General features: G+C 34.5%; 1 protein-coding gene across 1 annotated transcript in view; it reads right to left on the bottom strand.

The window, feature by feature from the left end:
* Positions 1-21,608, bottom strand: part of Ino80 (chromatin-remodeling ATPase INO80) — a 176,831-nt gene that overhangs the window by 47,780 nt on the left and 107,443 nt on the right. The gene's annotated exons all lie outside the window — the stretch shown is intronic.

Below are 21,608 nucleotides of genomic sequence, written 5' to 3'. Positions count from 1 at the left end.
AAGATTGATTCATATCAGAGTCAGAATAATAGAAGAGTACGTATGAGACGATGTATGAATGTGAATGAGGTAAGGAGTGTGTGCCAATTGTGTGTGTATGCCGCGTTGTTTGGTGGTCCGTCCTCTCTGCCTAACCCTGCGGGGAAACGGCGTGATTGTTAGTTAGTTACCTTACTACATGGCTATTAAAGTATATAACAACCTTCCACGTAACATTAAACAAATATACGATATACTCCAATTTTAATCATCAATGAAAGCATTCCTTTTGGACAGGTGTCACTACGCCTTGAACAGATACTGTCCACAAACCGATTGCCTCTGTTTTCATTTGTGTGCTATATCCTTTGAACATTCTGTTTACTTGTGCAATAAATAAATTTTAATTTTAAATTGCGGTTAACCCGTGTTGTTCCGGGATGCAGCCTGCAGAGTGAACATTTCCCTGCTGATAAAAAATAAAGACAAAACTTTAAAATTCATATTTTTACACTACCTTTACAACAAATATTAAATTAATCTTTTTTTATTCTGAACACCCGACTAAGGCATAAATAAAATACGTTAATTAATTTTCCGATTGAATTAAGTTGAACTCTGCTTATGTTTTGAATAGAACGAAACGTGGGTTAGTGAGTTGTCAATGCGTAGCGTATTGTGTTTAATTGTATGGCCGGCCACCCACGCGACGGTTAATTGCCTTTACTATGTAGCCGTAGCACTCCGGCGTTAAACGACTTGTTAAACGCCGCGCCGTAAAAGCTCACGTCTTAATAATAGCGTAGGGCCAATCGGAAAATAACTTTACCATTCAAACATGAAGGGAGTGTTAAAGAGATTACTGCAGGAATTTCCAGACTTGCAAAAATTCGTTTTTATTAGTTTGAATGAAACAAATCATGTCAAATTAAGCGAAGGCTTTACATTACAGATTTGCCAAATGGTTGTAAAGTGGATGATTCAAAAGGGTAAAGGATGACATGTCACTGTCAAAAAGCGCCCTTATAATTTACTAGCAGTTCACTATCCGACTTCCAGCCCTTTTTTCTTATGGAACATAGAATATGACGTCTTATTTTTCCACAGTTGAAATATCCAATATTTCAAAGTTTCTCTGCTCTCGGTGGCAACAAGGCTAAATGGAAGTGACAATGCTTAGTCAGAAGTAGATAGTTCGAAAGTACATGATTTAGTTGGAAGTAAGTCAAATCTGGTCAGTAAATGTGTTTAAAACCACTTCAAAGAAGCTTTTGATTCTGGGAATATTTTCAGCACTGTTCAGTTCTGGTATATACTTGAACACCTTTGTATTCATTATTCCACCATCGTACCTAGGTTGTGTACTAACCCGTGACTTAACGACCAGTAAACTGGCGGATATTGGTCTCGTTAATCCCTAAGTCCCCTAGTAGGTGCCTACCCATAAGATGGATGTTATATGGTGTTGAACAGCCCATTCTCAGCTCCATTAAAGCTCTCCGTATGAAGTTGAAAGCTTACACTTGCGGGTTATAGGGAAAACAACTAAATCAATTAACAATATTAGTAACCCAACAGTGCATACAGGAATTCTACCCAACCATTTAAATGGGAGGTAAAACGGAACCTTCCACGCTGCCTGTAATAGATGCATGATGACGTCATCAAAGAGCGAGGTAACTCAAAAAATGTAATTATTAAATAAATGAATACGACTTAACTTCTCCCGAAAATACTGAATTCGACTTCCTTATTGGTAGGAGTCAAAAAGCGAAAATTTGTCGAAAATTCTCGAAAAGTGAGTGATTCTCGAAGATGAAAATACGTACAGCTTTTTATATCAAAGTTACTTTTTAATTGCAACGCTATTATTAGAATTATGGAAATTTACAATATCATTTGAACTGTTAAAATATACGACGCTATAGTTTTCGTTCCACATTTATTAAATAGTTTGATAAGAACAGAAAGAGATCTTGGGCGAAGCCGGGTAAAAATTAATTTTTGAAAACTGCCCGTCACTCAAAACATAACAGAAAAACATACACGAAAAAATACTAAAAAAATAGTAAGAACCGATTGTGCAACCCTATTCTTTATAATATTGGAAACTATAAGACTTCAATAAAATAAATAAATCTAGATCTCAATCGCAATACGAATAAAATATCATGAAAATACAATTTTATTAGAACAAAAAACATTTTACAACATAGTAATTGTATTGAGCGGCTTTTAGCAACAGTATTAATCGACTTGTCGAGTGTCGGAGTGGGTCTCGGATAATGGTGACGTGTGTCATTGTTCGATCATGAACTGGGAACCACCGCGTTTGCGAACGTGCGCGTAACCGATTCGACCACCCGCCCGCACGTGCGTGTTCAATTAATGCCCATTTTCGTAGGTGGAGTACTTCCTTCGTTTATAAAGAATCAGCTTTACTGCCCGGCCTCGCTCGAGTCATTATTTTCTCGAAATTCTTTTTGGATCAAAAACTTGTCATTGACCTTATAATTTTTTGACAATTGAATCAACATCAAATCAAGAACAAATTAATTATGCATTGGTAAACGAGCGATGGAAAGATGTCTAAAATAAGGGTTTGTTAGCAAAACAAAACTTTGTGAAAGGCGTAGTGAAATGTGTATATGAAAGTCAATAAAACTAATTTAAAGCAATTCTAGTAATATAAATACTATGCTGGTATTGTCTCCGTCTAATAATAGCATTAGAATTCTCAAAACAACATTTATTTATCTGTTGAACACAGTCTACTAGACTTCAATCTGTTACCTAGAGTTAATTTTTGATATTAATTTCAGTGCTTGAGATTGAGTCACGTACCCTCCCGACCCCACGTGTAATTAGGGATGTCCCACCACCCCAACGGCGCTGGGGGGTAGGTGGGAGGTGGTAACTCTGCACCGAGAGTGCTGTGATCAAGTGGACATGATTATTCAGTTGAGTCTACAGTTTCCCTCATCCCTCTCGGCGGACCACAATGTGGAGGATGGGTGCATGTTAACAAGCCTAGACTTGAATTCTCGTATAATACGTTCGAAGGCAACGTGGAAGACACATTTCGCACATTCATAATTCTAACTTCAAATTTGGGATTCAAAATAAAGAAAAGTCGAATACAAACTTTTACTACGGAGCTTCGACCGGATATCTGATAACATATAACACGACAACTCATTTTTGATTTTATTCCCCGCACACAAGCAGTGCCTTTATGGGTTCCCATTACTTTCTTATGTTTTATATTTTATACTAGCTGAAATGTTTTTACGTGTCACAGGTTTCATTTTGTGTTTTTCTGTTTATATGTTTTTTTTCTGCATGTAACATGAATTTTATGTAGAAACTTCACTGGTAAACAACATGCAACATGTGATTATTTATATAAAATTGTATACCAGTTTGTTTCCCCAATACACTAAAATAAAAAATAAAATAAAAATAAACAGGCGCTTTGTTAAAATTTCAAAGCAATCGGTAAAGAACATTCTGATGATTTAAGATTTTGAACAAACAAACATTTACATTTATATATAAATATTATTACGTTTATTTTTTACAGAAACGTTGTGCAAAATTCATGACGCTAAAAGTCATCGTTGAGAGCTTTTGTTGCGTAATAGATAAAATAAATTAAATATAGATAATTTATAGTTTGCTAGAAACCTGAAACGGGCATTACATGCTTTCTGTTTTTAGTTTAAGAAAATAAAATAAAGCAGTTCTGCGACTGAAGTAATCACAAGCAATCTTTAAACTAAATAAAGTAATAAAAGCATTTAAATAAAAAGGCGCATAAAATCGTCGGACAAACTATAAGCGGGTTGAAATTGCCCACCCGTCTGCTGAATAAATCACTGAGCAAACCCTCCGAGAGGACAATGTAATGAATACCTCTAACCTCTGTATTCTGTGTGCACTGTGGAGGGGGTGATAAGGGTTGTATGTACGTTGTGAGGGTTAGATTAACGGCAGAAAATCAAGTAAACCAACGCTCATGTGGTCACACAAACTCAGATAATCTACCCTTCAATTAAATGTTAACACTTGACAAAGGCAAACTTTAGCAAACATTTAGAGATAATTCACTTACATATCAGAAAAAGCAAAGGGCGGTTTTATTATTAGGTATTATCCTAAAATTCATTTTATTTACCTAAACATTTATGTACAGATATTCAAGATATTATTCCATATATAAAATAATTAAACGTATTAATTTAGGTTGTCGGTGCGAGTCTATTTATGTTTTCGCACTTCGATGCCCAAGTTATAAATAACAACTTATTCGGGAAAAAGCTGGAACCGAGAATTCAACATCTTAACCATACTGTAGACATCGCCAAATGTGCATGATCTTCGGCTTAAAGTGGAACGGATATGGTATTTCTATCTCGCTCTAAACTTGTCCCAGCGAGAGAACCGTCTTTTAACGAAATCTGAGTTTCCGTCCGCTGGTTATTTGGCTAAGTTTTTAAGTTCCAACAAAACATATTTTGTTTTTAAAAATAATATCCAAACATTTATTATGCCGAAACGTTAATCATATTAATATTCCCTCGATAGAAAAAAATCGCAAAGTAAGCTCCAAAATTATTAAAAACACGTTTCGTTCTGTTACTTAATATGTTATAATCATGAAAAAAATCACGACGTATATTTAAATGCAACAAAAGCATTTGACGAGAGATTTTTGCTCTGTTTCGAACGAGTCGTGTTTTATTAAATATTTTCACCATTTTAACTTAATTATTATCGTTTTTAATATTGGCGACCTCCCTCTAACATTCGTATTTGCATATCTCCCATTTAAACCATCTTTGAACGCTTAGACGGGGCCGTAAGATTAATAAAATAACCACAAAATTTGGACTTGAATCATTTGAAATGTAATCACACTTAAATTATCTCAATCCAAAACTCAAGATATATTTAATAAATCTGACTGAATTAGTATTGGGTGATATCAGAGTGAGTTGTATGAGATAATACAGAGGGGGGAGGGATCATCGAACACCTTTTGCAAATTATTACGTATATTGTAAATAGTTATATGAGTAGTTTCCTCACTAACTCAGGTTGGGAGCAGTCGGAACTCTTGTGTGGTATTCACAATACAAAAAATAAAATAAAAACCCTGACCTAACCCCCCCCCCACAACCCCGACCTAGGGAGCAGTTAGGAACTCTTGTGCGGTATTCAAATATTTAAAAAAAAAACCTAACCTATTCCCCCCCCGCCATTAGGAACAGTTATTTACATAATAATAAATAAATAAAATATCCTCACCTCTTTTGTAGTAATACAAAGAAAAGGAGTTGGGACATTTAATTTGTGAGGTGGCGAGACATTTAAAATTTTTGTATGGGACATTTGTAGTGCATCTACTATGAGGTACTCATACCTCAATACCGTTGATTCATTCTGAGGAAACTGTACCATATAAGTATGTGGGTAATTAAATATCACTAAGGTTTGTTTTTTAACATAATATTCCTTCCAGAATGTTTTTGATATCGTGACTTGTATTTTCTGATGAAACTTTTATTCGTAAGTATTTTTCTGCTCATTTTCAGCAAAGGAATATCTTAAAAATGTGATTGACAAGAGCGCCGCGAACAATCGACCGATCGCAATTGAATTCCGGTGGATAATGGCGTTAGAGCGTGTGTAAACTGAACTGCAAATACAAATAAAAAATTCGTAAAAACCCGAATCGCAAATTCATTAGAATAACATACTCTTCAAAATAATTTTATGGTCATAATTATTTATAATTTTTCAATAATTTTTAAGTAAAATATGTGCGTAAAAAAATCTAAATTACATAATTTTGTAAGTGCATAAATAAATAGATAAATTGGTGGATTTTAGTCACAAAACGCGTCTTAGGATTTTATTAATATTAATTTTATTTGTAGTAAAATTTAAATCCTGAAAAGGGCTAACGATAGATAATTTATTATCTCATAACATTGTATCATTATACGACATGAAATATGTGATGTTTATTACAACAATATTTTTAAAATTTATAAAAAAAGCGCAACGGAATAATTTTACTATAATAAAAATTTACATACTTTTCAAAATTTAAAAAGATAAAATAACAATCTTTCGAAATCACTCATTTTCGGCTGTGCTTTGAAATACCCTCTTAAAGAGAAACTTGTTATAAATCGGTAGAAATTGGGAATGTGGTGGCTTAAGTCATCCTGAAATTCGATAATCATTATTGAACTCCTCTGTACAAAATAACTCTCTGAGATAACTTGTATTGTTCGTGCTCAGTTTATTACGTTATGTACAATGCACATATTATAGTAATCCTGAAGAACTTACCTACAACAATGTGTACATGTAAATGATTTCAAGGAATAAATAAATAAATCACGTACGCCTCATTTTAAATATTTTTTGGTTCATGTCTTTCTCGGGCATTCCCTACTTTTTCTACCATTCACTACTGTATATTATATAGTAACCGTTAAAAAATTTCATTATGTAGTATTTACTTCGACCACATATCTCATTCCAATGCAGAAATAGTGCGTTAAATCTTCTTCGGGCGTCCCAGACATTTACTACCAATGAAACCTCTCTTGAAAACTCTCTAAACACTCCTGACACTAATAAGAACAAACTTTGAAATTTTCAGCGAAATCGGTCCTGTAGTTTTGAGTCTATAGGGGACAATGAAACATTCATTTATAATATGACACCTAGTTTTAATACGGCCGTCTGAAATGAACTTTTATGGCGTTCTTGTTCAGTGAAATGGATATTTCCAAGACGTTTCGAGCAAATCTGCTAGATAAAATAAAGCTGAGAGAATTATAATTATAAGGAAATTAATTCAAATCAAAATAATACTGTCGAAATAATAACATTGCTTATATTTGCGTAGGTACCTACTCACAGTTAAATAAAGAATCGTCTATTCTAACATTGTTTCGATAGCGGCTTCCGACAGAAACCAATTTCTCTGATTCACCTAATTCTTTCTGATTCATCAATTTTTACGGTTATGATAATGATTTCACGTTATTGCCTCCGAATAACTTGATGAACCCGGTCCAAAATGTTCCGTCTTTGATTGTCTCGATCCCAGAGGGGAAGCATTAAGTTAAACAGTCATATTATGACATAAAACGAGCAAAACCAAAGGGCTGTTTACGGCAAATGCAAAGCCAAAGGTCGAGTATGATCAATTCGATGCATTTCAGATTGCTGTTCGATAAGCTTTGGAAGGATTTCATGTAACACGACAGTAATAAATTTAGTTTAAAAATGATGTTAAAAAGCAATGTCATTTTACAACGGGCGGGGGACACGCGAAGTCGAATAGAAATATTCAGTCGAAAATTACATTAAACGGATTGTAATAAAAGTTAAAGAATTGACGTTTAACTGTTTACGTGACATGAAACGAAATTTTATCTTTCGATTTGTTTGAATTGTTATGTTTAGACGGTGGAAACCATGACTCTTCTGTATTTAAAAAAACAAATTGAGAATTGAACAAACATCGTTTCGGATCAATTGGCTTTGCCTGAATTTCTACATTACGTCGTATTGAACAACTGAAAAGTATGCATTAACTATATCTTACTTTATTTTTTAATGATATTTCAAAGCTTCATAGCTCAAGATGGACATGGCAACGAAAGATGTTCGAAAAAAATCTCGTTTAATTTGAAATTCCAGAAAGAAGAAGTAGACAAATATCACCCTTCTAGAGGTTTTCTGTTATAACAGACAGTACAATGATAGTGATTTTTTTTTGTTATTGTTGTACGAAACGAACGCCCACCAACTTGACAACACTTCGATATCTTACCTTACATAATTTAAAATGGAACATATTTACCCTCTTCATTTCCTAACTAATAAAAGTCCCCGAACATAACCGCTTTTAAATTTAAACTTTAAACTTCTTGGACATGCAAGTATTTGAAATCCAAATTGAATTGAATTATGTAATATTTGCACGTAATATGCGTACGGCGAAAACAAATAACTACAAAATGAAGGCACATAATCATACTTATGTATTGGCTTTTGGAGACCAAAGAATGAGAGTTCTGCGAGAACTGCCCCTAACAAGCAGATTTAACAAACGAAGCGGGAATAAGAAAATACTGAAGGAGAAATGGAAGTGAAGTGGAAAGATTTAAGAGCTCCTGCGTATTCAGATCTAAACACAAAATATAACTGAAGCCATTTCAACAACTTATCGCTTCTGAATGAAGATGAGGAGCTGTCTAAATGTCTATAGAGGAAAAGAAGGACCACAAATATTGGCAATGTATTTAGCTATTACTTATAATGATAAAATACCGAACAACTCTTGAAACTAATAAACATTGAAAATATAGGGTTGAGAGAAATAAAGTACAATCGTGATTGATTTTTGGATTATTACGCCGTGTTGCGCTTCCTCCTTCTTTAGCCAACGTTTCTATCAGCGTTACAATGTTCATCACATCTCCCTTGATACTAGGACACTGTAACGCTGTCCGAAACTGTCTAAACACGGCATAATAACCCAAAAATTAGTCACGTAACGATTTCACTCCACGTGAACTTGTATAGGAAACGATCACGATAGTTAAAAATAAAGGTTTTGTCGGATTTCCCAGACAGACGGGTAGAATCGAAAGTAGGTTCTAGGAACGTACCCCCTGAAATTCTACGACATCCGGTGCCAGTCACGGGAGCAGAAGCGAGCTCGTAGAAAAATGCCATCAGATTACCGTGAAATTAATTTGACGAATCGATATTATTACCGTATTATATAATAACGTTAATAATAATGGAAGGTACATAAGGCTACAAAGTTCAGACATTAACCATTGAATTAAAGCACGATTATTGAAAACCGCTACCGACTTTTTCGTAGATACGGATGTCAGACACTCGTAAAAGTAATTTATGTCCAAAATTATCATTTTCTTTTGTCCGGAAGCACAAATTTTATTATTTTATCAAACTATCACATCTAAAAAGTATATTTCCATTATGTATCCTTATAGATTATTTGTTAGTACAGCCTTCGTACTGTCGATTTAAATAAGGTGACATGTTTGTACTAAATCTGAAAAGTTTAGAATTTAAACGACTTAGATAGAAGATATTGCTGTGATAGAAAATATTAATAAGTTCAAAAATGAATTAAGAAAATATGTCTATCTCAATTATTAATGTTTCTTTTTTTTGTGACTTTAGTGAAATATTTAAAGAAAGATTATGTTAGCCAAACAATGTACATGTTTATATGTTTATAAAACTATTAGCACACACGAAGATGTGAGCTAACTTAAGATTAATTAATAAAAATATAAGTTGAAGAATTTGATGTTGTGCACAGACATAGGAATTAATAGACGAGAAGATAATGGCGAGGGGTAAAATCAACTGTTGAAGAACGAAGGGCGTAAGGCTGACTGTGATTCGTCAATAAATCAATCTGACAGTAAATAGGCATCTCGCATTATAATATCACCATTTACTTCTTAAAAGTAAAATCTGCTTTGGAATGAATAGACATTTTTACATGGGAGCGCAAATTACTCGCCACGTTATGAACAAATTTGCGAAGTCCAAATTCGGCAAAAAAATTCGGTTGTATTTTCAGAGTCGAATATTTCGTTTAAGTATTTAGTTAAGACACTTTTATAAATGTTCATAATTTACTTCCCAGCAACCAACCAGCTTTGTGTTTCGCGTCCAGACGTTCATATGTTTAGTATGTTATGTTATAGTATAATATGTTTCTAAAACTGATCCATATTATACGATGTGAATATGCTTAAAATAAAGTAAAATAATGCTTATATATGGAATGTAATACGACAATTGGGTTTATTCTCTTTTTCACATCTATTTTTACAAGTTTTCATAGTACAAGTCAACATTTTGCCGTGTTATTTCGTAAAATGAACCGATGATGCCTCGACCATAGTTCGCACAAGAATGATGACGTCACGTTTTCAAATTTCACTTGAGGCCATACGCCAGCCCAGCCGGTTCCAATGGAACCGGTATGGGGAGTGGGGATAATACGCTTTTAATCACTTAGGGCAGGTCTACTAATATTCATATGTCTATGATGTTGTGAAAGGCTTCCATACGTTATGAACTGTGAAGTATGACAATCACAAAAGCCTGAACATTTAAGGGCGACATTCTACCAATTTTCAATCGGTAAAAGCATTATCAAATAATATTATTTTTCCAACAGAAAATCCCTAAATGCTTTGAAACATTGGTGGTTTTATTTTAGCTACATAGCACTTATGCTACTGAAGCCCTTCATTTTTATAATATATTTTTCATTTTTATAATTTGGCGATAATTAATAATAAATTAAGAAATTAGGTAAGTACATATAGAATAGTACTGACATTTGTTTTATTATATTCTTTATTAACCAACGCCCTGATGGGTTATTAAATGATACATATTTTACGTCATTTACTGCATAATACAGTGTCAACAGAAGGTTTTTATTTTTAAAACATCAAGAAAAAATAACAATATATAAATCAAGTATGTTCGTACATATATACATACAGTCATTAATATATGTGTTAAAAACAAAAAAAAACGAGTATGCGATGTACTAATAATAACTGATAGTTAATAACGAGCAAATAGGTCTGACATTAGTTGCCTTTTGAAACCCACAAAATAATTAACAACAAAAAATATATCAATAAGTTTATAGCATTCGTTTGCGCGGTGATGAATTCTTGGAATTGGTGGATAAATAGAGTAGTTAGTATTGAAATTATTGTTGCATTTGAAAGTGTCGTTGTTTCAAGTTAGTCTGGCAGGTACATTCATATCAATGAATGCCAATAAATCAGGGCTGTCTAAGTAGAGATTTAATCTTTTTGAATAAAAATAATTTCAAAAAATTCTTCTATCTGACAGTTTGAGAAAAGTGGTTTCGGTACGTAAGTAATTATAATTTATAAATTTTATGGAAATATTCATTTTTAAAATTGAGATACCGAAAGAATAGTATTAGATTTGAATACTACTTTCCCATGGAAGCGTTAGCTTGTGGTTAGATGAGAAGTGTACACTACATTATTGTAGTAAATAAGTAATTAATAATATAGGTACATGTATTTTGTGATGAAGTAAGTACATTGCGGTGAGAAAGAAAATAAAAAGTATATAACAAAAAAGTATGTTTAGTAAATGTATATAATATTTTAATATCATGAGTGTTTAGAGAATGGTTTTAATAGTAGAAGTCTGGGTCTGAGGACCGAGGAAGACTCAACGCGTTATCTCTGCATTCGAAAGAGATGCTCGAATTAGACACTACATAATTAGGTTTAACCATAGACATATGAATATTAGTAGACCTGCCCTAAGTGATTAAAAGCGTATTATCCCCACTCCCCATACCGGTTCCATTGGAGCCGGCTGGGCTCGCATATGGCCTCAAGTGAAATTTGAAAACGTGACGTCATCATTCTTGTGCGAACTATGGTCGAGGCATCATCGGTTCATTTTACGAAATAACACGGCAAAATGTTGACTTGTTATATGAAAACTTGTAAAAATAGATGTGAAAAAGAGAATAAACCCAATTGTCGTATTACATTCCATAAGTAAGCATTATTTTACTTTATTTTAAGCTTATTCACACCGTATTATATGGATCAGTTTTAGAAACATATACTATCACATCACAATGTAGCGATTCTCAAGTGTGCTCATCGTTGTTTACTGGGGTAAGTAAATTATGAGACATTTGTAAAAGTGTCTTAACTAAATACTCTGAAACTAACTACGACTCTGAAAATAGAAGCTGCCTTACTTTGCCGAATTTGGACTTCGCAAATTAGTTCATAACGTGGCGAGTAATTTGCGCTCCCATGTAGAAATGTCTATTCATTCAAAAGCAGATTTTACTTTTAAGAACTAAATGGTGATATTATAATGCGAGATGCCTATTTACTGTCAGATTTATTTATTGACGAATCACAGTCAGCCTTACTCCCTTCGTTCTTCAACAGTTGATTTTACCCCTCGCCATTATCTTCTCGTCTATTAATTCCTATGTCTGTGGGTTTAACGGAAACAATATATGGTCTACAGTAGTGAATGGTATAAAAAGTCGGGGACGCCCAACAAAAATCTTATAATTACTTGTGGTAAAATGAGGCGTACTTGATGAACGAAGAAAGATATGTGATATAAATGTACGACGTATCTAAAATAGTAATAAAACATGATATTATGTATATATTTGAAGAAGAAATTGTCACTTATGGAAAAAGAATGAGGTGTAGGTTATTTTTAAGATCATATTCATGTAGAAACTGTTTTTTTGATAAAATCTTGAAAATATTTTCTCAGTTTTCAGCACAAAGTTTTTTTCATAATGACTCTCTATGAAGACCTCTCCATTTTTTATTTATGAATTACTTTTTTAGCGCCCTTTTTAGGGGCTTTTACATATCGATAATGTCCTGCATCAGAGCAAAAATAATTATTTGTGAAAGAAACTGATACGTATTTTTGTATAATGCCTCTGAAAGACCACGCCATATTTTCGTGGCTTTGCCTATTTCAGCATATCGCTCGTCATAAATTCCCATTGGTAGTGTATGGCGAGCGAAATGCTGAAATAAGTCGCGAAACAACTGCAAGCGGCGTTTCGCGCCATTTGCGGTTGCATCGTTTTTTTCCCAAAGTTGAGGTTCAGTTCGGCAGTTCGGCTCGCGGATGTATACGTAGCATAATGTTTGTATCACGGTAAGTATTTATTGTACCTACTGACATGTACTATATTATGTACATTATATTTCTGCAATATGTAAAATTTAGACTCGTATTATGTGAGTAAAAGCCCTACGGGCGTTCGATAAACACATAATAACAATAACAGATAGATGTGTAGGTACTCAGGTAATGTCTACTTTTTTGTAATTGTTTCAACTGCATTCCTCAAAAAAAATGTACAATTCAAGTGGTTTTTGATACATTACTTCTTTTTTGTTCGATGAAATTTATATCAATTATGTAGGTAAGTATTGCATTTTTTGTTTAACATGGTGGAGAACGATTTGAATGCCCCGTACAGCCCAACTGTTTACCAAAAACCTTATTATTATTATACGACTATTCGACTATTATGTATCGTAATAATTGTACGAAGGAAAACGCCAACATTTTTACTACCACAAACGTCGGTTCAACACTAATTCTTTTCGCACTATCATTATCGTAAATCACACATCGGTGTCGTGATGTCTCAATGTCGGAATGATTTTTGAGCCACCGTCCCAGGAATAACGCGGGCGATTTATTATGCAGCGACGATGGGGCATCACGATTGCATTATGAATCGATTGGCGCCACCACTGCACTTGTAAAATTTCCGCATTCTGGTGCAAAAAGCGTGCGAAAGGGGTAACGTGGAGCGATGACATTGGTCTGCCGAAGAGATTCAATCATTCCGAAACGTGACACTCGATGGCTTGGATTGTCAATACAAGCGACACTAAACACTTTTCTTTTACGTAAAGGTCTTACTTATTAGATTTCTATGCGCCGATTCAGCATGGATATAGTAAAGCCGGCCTTAAGTTTGGTTTAAGGCCGGTTTAACCATACCTAAGCCGTAGTTATGGTCAAGCTTTTCACCATTCGGACCTGACGTGACGCGTATTTTTTTCACTGCGTTTATTAGTAAAGGGTTGAATGCTATTGCAATTTTTAAAGATCAATTTTTTTACATATGCAAATCGATGGAAAATTAATATTAGTGGTGGGAAAACAAGCTTTTTCGTGAGCAGATTACCCAACATAAAATAGCCTAATTGTATAATATTTACTACAAAGCACAAAAACATGTCACTTGAAATTACTAGTGCAATAAAATTTGAACAGCTTGTTCTTTCCATACGAAATTGGGAGGTTAAAGATTTGAGATTATGACGATTAATCGTAATCAAAGAAAGCATTTACTTTGTAGCTTATCGTAACTACAACAAAACACATGTATATATTGTAGACAAGTTTTTTTAACTAAAAAATTGTAGTTTTGTACATGGACAGAATAATTTACAATCAGAAAACCTAAACATAGTTGAAATAACCGGCCTGCAAATAATTACGAATTCCTGTGAAGACAAAAGAATTATCCGGCAGAAAGCTTCCCGTTCTAAGATCTATCACGAAAAGAACACCTGGGAAAGTCGATAATTGAGCTGTGGTTGGTAAAACTGCATACTTCTTCTACTGAGTCGCCATGCAGGTTGCCCGGTTGCCCGGTTGGCCGATTAGAGAAATCCCAAGATATTAAATAATGAAATAAAATTCTACAGTGACCATCATTATTTATGTAGCTGCAGCAAACTACGATAACGTTTCCAAAAAAAAACAGTGACGATCTGAAGGTAAATTTTTAATAAATATGTAATTATAGGTTCTTTTTTCGACCAAGTGATGAGGATAATCCTTAAAATTCCATTCCAACCCATCTAAATCATTCACAGTGCTCGGATTAAACCCTCTCAATTCGTATAGGTATTTTCCGCTCTTGAAGTTGATTAACCATTACATCAGTTATCACTTTCATACAGTGCCCTCGAGATGATTTTTTTACAAAAATGGCGTTATACAAATTATCCTATTATTATTAGTATAAAAAAATTCACGCTCCCTGGAAAAAAGGCAATGCCAATATTTTTATTCGCAAGGTTGGTTGGAAGAAATTGCAAGCCCAACTACGATTATGAAGTGTTGAAAACGTTGCTCGCCAAACTGAGAACTCGAACCTGGAGACGTTCATGGTCACTGACAAAGTGGAAGGCAGGAGAAGCACAGCAAATGATATTGGTGATCTATTGTTGGACTGCGCAAAACCGTGGAGTGGAGGAGCCTGCTTCACGAGGTTATTGGAGTGGGGGTTCTTATTCTAAGCAACCGCTCAAGAAGACCCGGTCATTGGTATTTACAGTTAGTTTCGGTACAGCTTGAAGAGATTAGAGGGTCTCTAGACAGGGTGAACCAGGTTAATCCCTCCGGGAACAAGTGCTAGGCTTGATGAAAGGGTATGGAAAAGAGGTAAAACGGCTTTACAGTTCGAAGCGTTTGAGGGAATCTAGACACAGTGCGCCGGGTTAATCCTCCACAAGGTAAGCATCGTCTGGATGGATGATCAGGGAGCAGGTACAAGGTACAAGGTTAGATGATGGTGTGGGAACGAGGTAAAGCGGGCGGCCGTGCAATATGGCGGAACGGCCACGAGGAATGGAGCAAGAGACGAGCAATGCGATGGTCTAGATCAGGTGTGGCGAACCTTTTTGGGCCCGCGTGCCAAAAATCCTCAAATATTATTTCTAGTTTGTGTGGCGTCCCAAGCTGTAAAAAAAATTAACCAAATAGAGAAAATAAAAAAAGTTTTTTTTTAAATTTTATTCAAAAGCTTAAAAATTACAAAAGAGTTTCATAAAAAAAAGTCATAATCAATAAATGCACATATTAGTTATTTATCAATGAGATTTTTGCTGTTGTACATTCGATGACAAATTCTTAATATCTGGATCATATTTCGTCACTTTTAGTAACACACACGACCAACTAGATTCATCAGTCATTCTCGTTCTTGAATCACATTTTATGAAATTCATTTCTGAAAATAATGACTCACAAGCATATGTAGAAGAGAAAATTGACAATATTGCTCTCGCTAGTTTTTTTAAATCGCTAAAGATTTCTGAAATTTCCAAGTTCTCATTATTTCTTCTTCTGCATTTTTATTATTTATGTCCGTTGAGCGATCGCTTTCAATTATTTACAAATCATTTCTCAAATCAACAAATTTTTGTTTCCATGGCGAACTCGATTGGAATTCGATAAATTGCATTTCAAAATCTTCTAGATTTAGCCAATCGAAAATCTCCAAATTGAGGTCATCTGCTGATAGTGTATCTGGATATAAAATAAATTTTGATATCTTTTCAAATCTCCTGAATTGTTTGAATCTTGAAGAAAACTCGTTGATTATCGATTGAATAACTACAGAAAATTCTTGTATTAATTTGATTTGATCTGGCTTTTCTTCTGCAAAAAGTTTTTTTGTATTTGGGAAATATTTGAAGGTGTTAGATACAATGTCACGATCAAAAATTTGTAATTTAGCTTGAAATTCTTTGATTAAATCAAAAATAACCATAATTTTTTTGTTAACGCCTTGCAATTTAATATTTAATTCATTTAAATGTAAGCACAAATCAGTAAAAAAACATTAATTTTGAAAGCCATTCGAGGTCTAGTAACTCATTATATTTTTCAATGAGATTCTCATTTATTAAAAAAAGCCTAACTTCTTCCAAACACTCAACGAATCAACAGAATGACTGTTACATTTGAAAAGAAAAGAAGAATATGAACGATTGTTCAGATATTTTTGAAACAACTGGTCAAATCAAAAAGAAATATTTTTTAAACTTAAAAATTAAAAAAAAAATTGAACTTGGAAATCGTTAGTGTGCCATCCAAATGATCAAACGTGCCACCTCGGGCACGCGTGCCCTAGGTTCGCCACACCTGGTCTAGATGTAACGGGTGACACGGGAAACCACTATTTTTTTTTATATTAACTCCACACAGGAGGCCCTGAAGAAAATAATTTCCCTCAGGGCCTATGTCATCTTTAGGGATGCTGTGTGGAGGGTCTTTTTGTGGAGAGGAAGGAGTGAACATGGGTCTTGAAGAGTCCCATGTTGTAGGAGGGAGGAAACATAGAGGCCGGCAGTTCGTTCCACAGCCGAGCTGTTGAACTTAAGAACGAATCGTAGAAGCGACCCGTTCTCATGTGACAAATGTCAACCGTGTACAAATGTTGGGCGCGCGTTTGGCGTGTATCCCGACTACGCACCGGTGCCGAAGGGATCAATGACGCTAGTTCCTCAGAGCATCTTCCATTGTAATACCGATAGAACAAGGACAGCATACCTACCTGACGCCTGTGCTCTAAAGATTGCAGTCCGTTTGTTAAGATTGGGGAATCTATCAAACGGACCGCCCGTTTTTGCACAGAGTCAAGGGTTTTTTTCAGGTATTTAGGGGCTCCGGACCAGAGATGGCTGCCAAATTCGACAGTAGGGCGCACTTGCGATTTGTACAGGGTCAGCAGTTGTGTATTATAAAAGTATCTGCGGGCCCTGTACAGTACGCCCAGCTTCTGAGAGGCCAACTTTACTCTGGCTTCGATGGAGCCTCCGTACCTGAGCTGGTCACTTATAGTTACACCAAGCATATCAATGGAAGGCCTGTTCGGAAGATTGCTTCCGTTGAGGGAGACTAGATTATCATTTGGAATCCCTTTTAGACGTAATCAGACAGGATTGGGTCTTTGAAACATTAAATTCGTCGAGATTATTTTTACCCCAGGAGGAAATACTCTCGAGATAACCGTCCATTCTCTGCTTCAAAGCCCTCCGAGCCGTTGGAGTTTGTGTGCCCTTTGGGGCATCCGCGTAACAATGAATCGGAGCACATGTCAAAAGGTCATTGATGTGCAACAAAAACAAAGTCGGAGACAGAACTGATCCCTGTGGGACGCCAGCATTTATGGAGTGCGAGGAAGAGGTGAAACCATCAGCAACCGCCTGAATCGACCTATCCCTTAAAAAGTCAGCAATCCACGTACACACAATTTTGGTCACAAATAATTGCCAAAGGCTCTAAAATCATGAATAATCTAAATCTTGTATGACGTATATTAATATGATAAATGAGAACAAAAATAACTTGAGGGAAAATAGTATTAATAATAATTTATTTTTGTCAATGAATTCGCTGTTTTCCCTCCTGCATACCCTAATCCTTAAATCTATGTACGCCACTGCCTGCATGTATGAGATAGAGAAAGGTATGTACATTTCAGGATGCCAGAGTTCATCGTTCGAGTGTGTTTGATGCTCAGAACAGATTTTCTGCTTCATAGTTTAGTATATGCTCAGTGATTTATAACTTCAGATTTAAGAAAAACATATATTTTGTTTTCCTTGGTATCGCAAACAGAACAATGCGCTGAATTCGATTCTTAGAACTATCTGCTCACTTCAACTGTACAAAAATTAGTGAATCGCGCCGTCTGTGTGTACGTGACAAAGTATGGTACATTGGTATAACAACATTTTGGTAGGTAAGTACTACATTTGCAAAAAAATGGGCTAAACTAGTGTTTTCATACTGGCAATGATGTTTATCGTTCACTTGCAGATGGCAACGTAATGATCGTAATGCGAAATTTATAATATATACGTTAGAATCATGAAATTTATTCGATCATGTAAATTGGAAAATATTTGAAAGTGTAATCTTGGACAAAAGGCACCCTTTAAAGAACTTATAAATTATAATTACAATATTTTAATATTGTAATTTTAAAAACAGATGAGGCAAAAAATGACAACATTATGTGAGTCAGAAGCCTCGTTAATAAAAAATATAAAAATAAAAAATAAATAAAATAAAAAACTGAATAAATAGTACAAATAAGTTTCGTACCTACTTTCAATTATAAGGAAATACTACATTCTTGAATATTCCTACTGGAGGTTTGACATCTCCTCACATTTCTCATTGATCCGTGAAATCATTCTTCAATAGAAGAAATAATGAAAATATTTTTGTTATTTGTTTTTGGGGTGTTATGCCGCGTTGCGCTAACTCCTTCTTTAGCCAACGTTTCGGACAGCATTGCAGTGTACATCATCAGGGCAGATGTGTTATTTAATAACACATCCAAACCAACCAAAATAACACAACCAATAACACATCTGCCCTGATAATGGACACTGCAATGCTGTCCGAAACGTTGGCTAAAGAAGGAGTTAGCGCAACACGGCATAACACCCCAAAAACAAATAACAAAAATACTTTTGGCCGTGAAAATCTTAAATCATATTTAATAATGAAAATATTTCATACCCACGGACATAAAAAGCTGGACATTGAAACAATACCGAATATAATATTTATATATCGGGCCGATTGCATCTTTCACATAAAATACATACATAACCGTAAAATAGATTCAATCTTAAGATTCTTTATGGAGCGCCTTCAACATATGCTTATTAATAATAATTTCTCAACTTATTATAAGTCAGAATGCCATTTTTTATACACACTAAATGCACGGGCGTCCTAAATCCCAACATAAAATATGAATGAATTGTTCTTCTGCCACATTATCGTAGCTTCTTCGGTTGGTAGATAATATCCTAATTAAACATTTAAAATTAGCAAAGAATGATACCGTAATCCCAGTTCCCAGTGGATATCAAATCGTATAAGGTAGTATGTAACACAAAGTACCACGGGAATAATATCTCGTTTGTCAAGCAATCCGAGATATTTTTGACGTTTCTCGGAGTTGGGAATCGATTTACGTTTTCGAGTGAATTCTGACCAATGACGTGACAGCTGTGTTTTAGAATGATTTTCAAAATGATTATCTCGTACTGTGTGATGATTTTTAACAGCATCGATTCCTTGTTCGATGGCGTTTCAAAACGATTGTCTCGGACTGTGTGATGATTTATGACAGAATCGATTTGTCCATGATAATGAATCGAAATATGTCGATGGTCAAAAATATCGAGTAAATCATCGATTGTGCCTATATTAGTAGGCACTATAATTTTGAGCATTTTGCGTCCCACCCGATACGTTACCAACATTGTCACGATCGGCAGCAGTAGCAATATCCGACATTATCGGCGAATAAATAATAGTCGAGTCCAAATACATACAAGTCCAATGCGCGGGCACTGCCTGCCTTCCCACTGCAAGTCCCCCCGGTACTGATGACAAGCGGCGGTCGCTTTATCCGGTGAAATAATTCATCTCGGAACTGCACAGCCAAAGAACCACAGAACCACAAGCAACAATGATAAGTAATACACGCGCAATAAATAAATAACATCATGCAAAATGATAAACCATCATTATTGATATTGAACAACAATTCGCATAAAATGTCGCAAGAAGCTATTCTGTCATTTTTTATATCGAATGTGAGATTATGAAAGTCTTACGGTAGCTTTCTTCTAAATTGAGACAAATTTACCCGTTTTATGTCAATTTATTGGTTTTTAAGGAATAATTTTTTGAAATATGGAGCGGAAATGTTAGGTCTCAGGTTTAAAAAATGGTTAAGTATTTCAAAGCTTCATAACTCTCATAATAAAAATCACTTTACGCACTGAAAATGGTAGACTACAAAATCCGTAAAAAAAAAAGTACAAACGTGAAAAATTAAATCTTTCTGCTTTGAGTCGTTTTAGTTTTCGATTTTCTTTATTTATTGTTTTGGTGTTTAATTCGTAGAACTCCATTTAATTTTTTTAAATAAATTTAAAATAAATCAAATTTAATAATGTTATAATAAAAAAATTTAAATGGGTGGGGATAAATAAAATCATATAAATAAGTCGTCGCCGTGTGGACATATCCACAGTTTGATAATGGCCTCAAAAGCCGAAACAGCTGTCACATTAAAAACTGTAAAAATAACAGAAATACTTGCAGAACTTAATAATTATTATAACATTATTAAATTTGATTTATTTTAAATTTATTTAAAAAGAAACGATTTTCATCGGCATCTTACACCAGGTATATTAAAACCAATTATGCTGTACTCATAGAATGTGAAATGAATAATATTATTGAAAGTCATGGCCGAGGAAAGATTAATAAAGACTTTGACGAAACCCTGTAGTGGTTAAATATAAAATGGCTAGGAAAAGCAAGTACCGAAAAGCAAGAAAATCCGAAAGTAATCCAGATACTAAGATTTTGACTTTAGAAATTCTTAATTCCGATTTGCCATCCCTACTCACAGTAGTGTCCTCGCCAAATAATAATATGATTGTTTATAGAATCCGAGCATTTGAGGTGGATTATTGAACCGCTGAGTGTTCGTGACCGGGAGGTCCCGGGTTCGAATCCCGGTGGCAGAGTAATTGGCCTATCTATCACGATTTGGTATTTCAAAAGGAATATCTCTTAAAAGCAAACATATTTGCATAAATCAAAATGCATCGGTTCATGTGAGTATGAGGGGATTCAGGTCACATTTTTTTGAGTTAGTAAAATCATTTTTGTAAACGACGAAAATTAAATGCATTAATACAGTTTGTGAAGTGCGGTAGAGGTACTAACCTTCCACTCAACTTAGTCGGGCGGCGTGACGCCGGTTATTATATATTTGTACTCTCCAGAGATAACATCTAATTTACTACTATTAACTATAATTATTTACTAAATATTACAGTATTAATATTTAACCTATCACCAAACGTACCAAAATTTTAAAATACTACATAAAGTACTAACTTTTAGAATTTTGCACAATTTTTCAAATAAGATTCGTGTATTTCTTCATTCACCCCCCAACATTTTTATCCTATTTCTCTTCCCTCGCTTATCGCTTATGTGCAGAATTCACACACGGATCTGTCTTTCAAGTTCTTGTAAATGTCATTTTATTATATAATATGGCAAATTAAGTTCTTTAGAAAAAAAAGTTGGAAACGTTTTAATATTTGCCCTGAATT

Source organism: Hesperophylax consimilis, chromosome 15 (assembly GCF_061612785.1).
Source record: "Hesperophylax consimilis isolate HC1 chromosome 15, BYU_Hcon_1.0, whole genome shotgun sequence".
Taxonomy (NCBI): Eukaryota; Metazoa; Arthropoda; class Insecta; order Trichoptera; family Limnephilidae; genus Hesperophylax; species Hesperophylax consimilis.
This window is presented reverse-complemented; position numbering and strand designations above follow the sequence as displayed.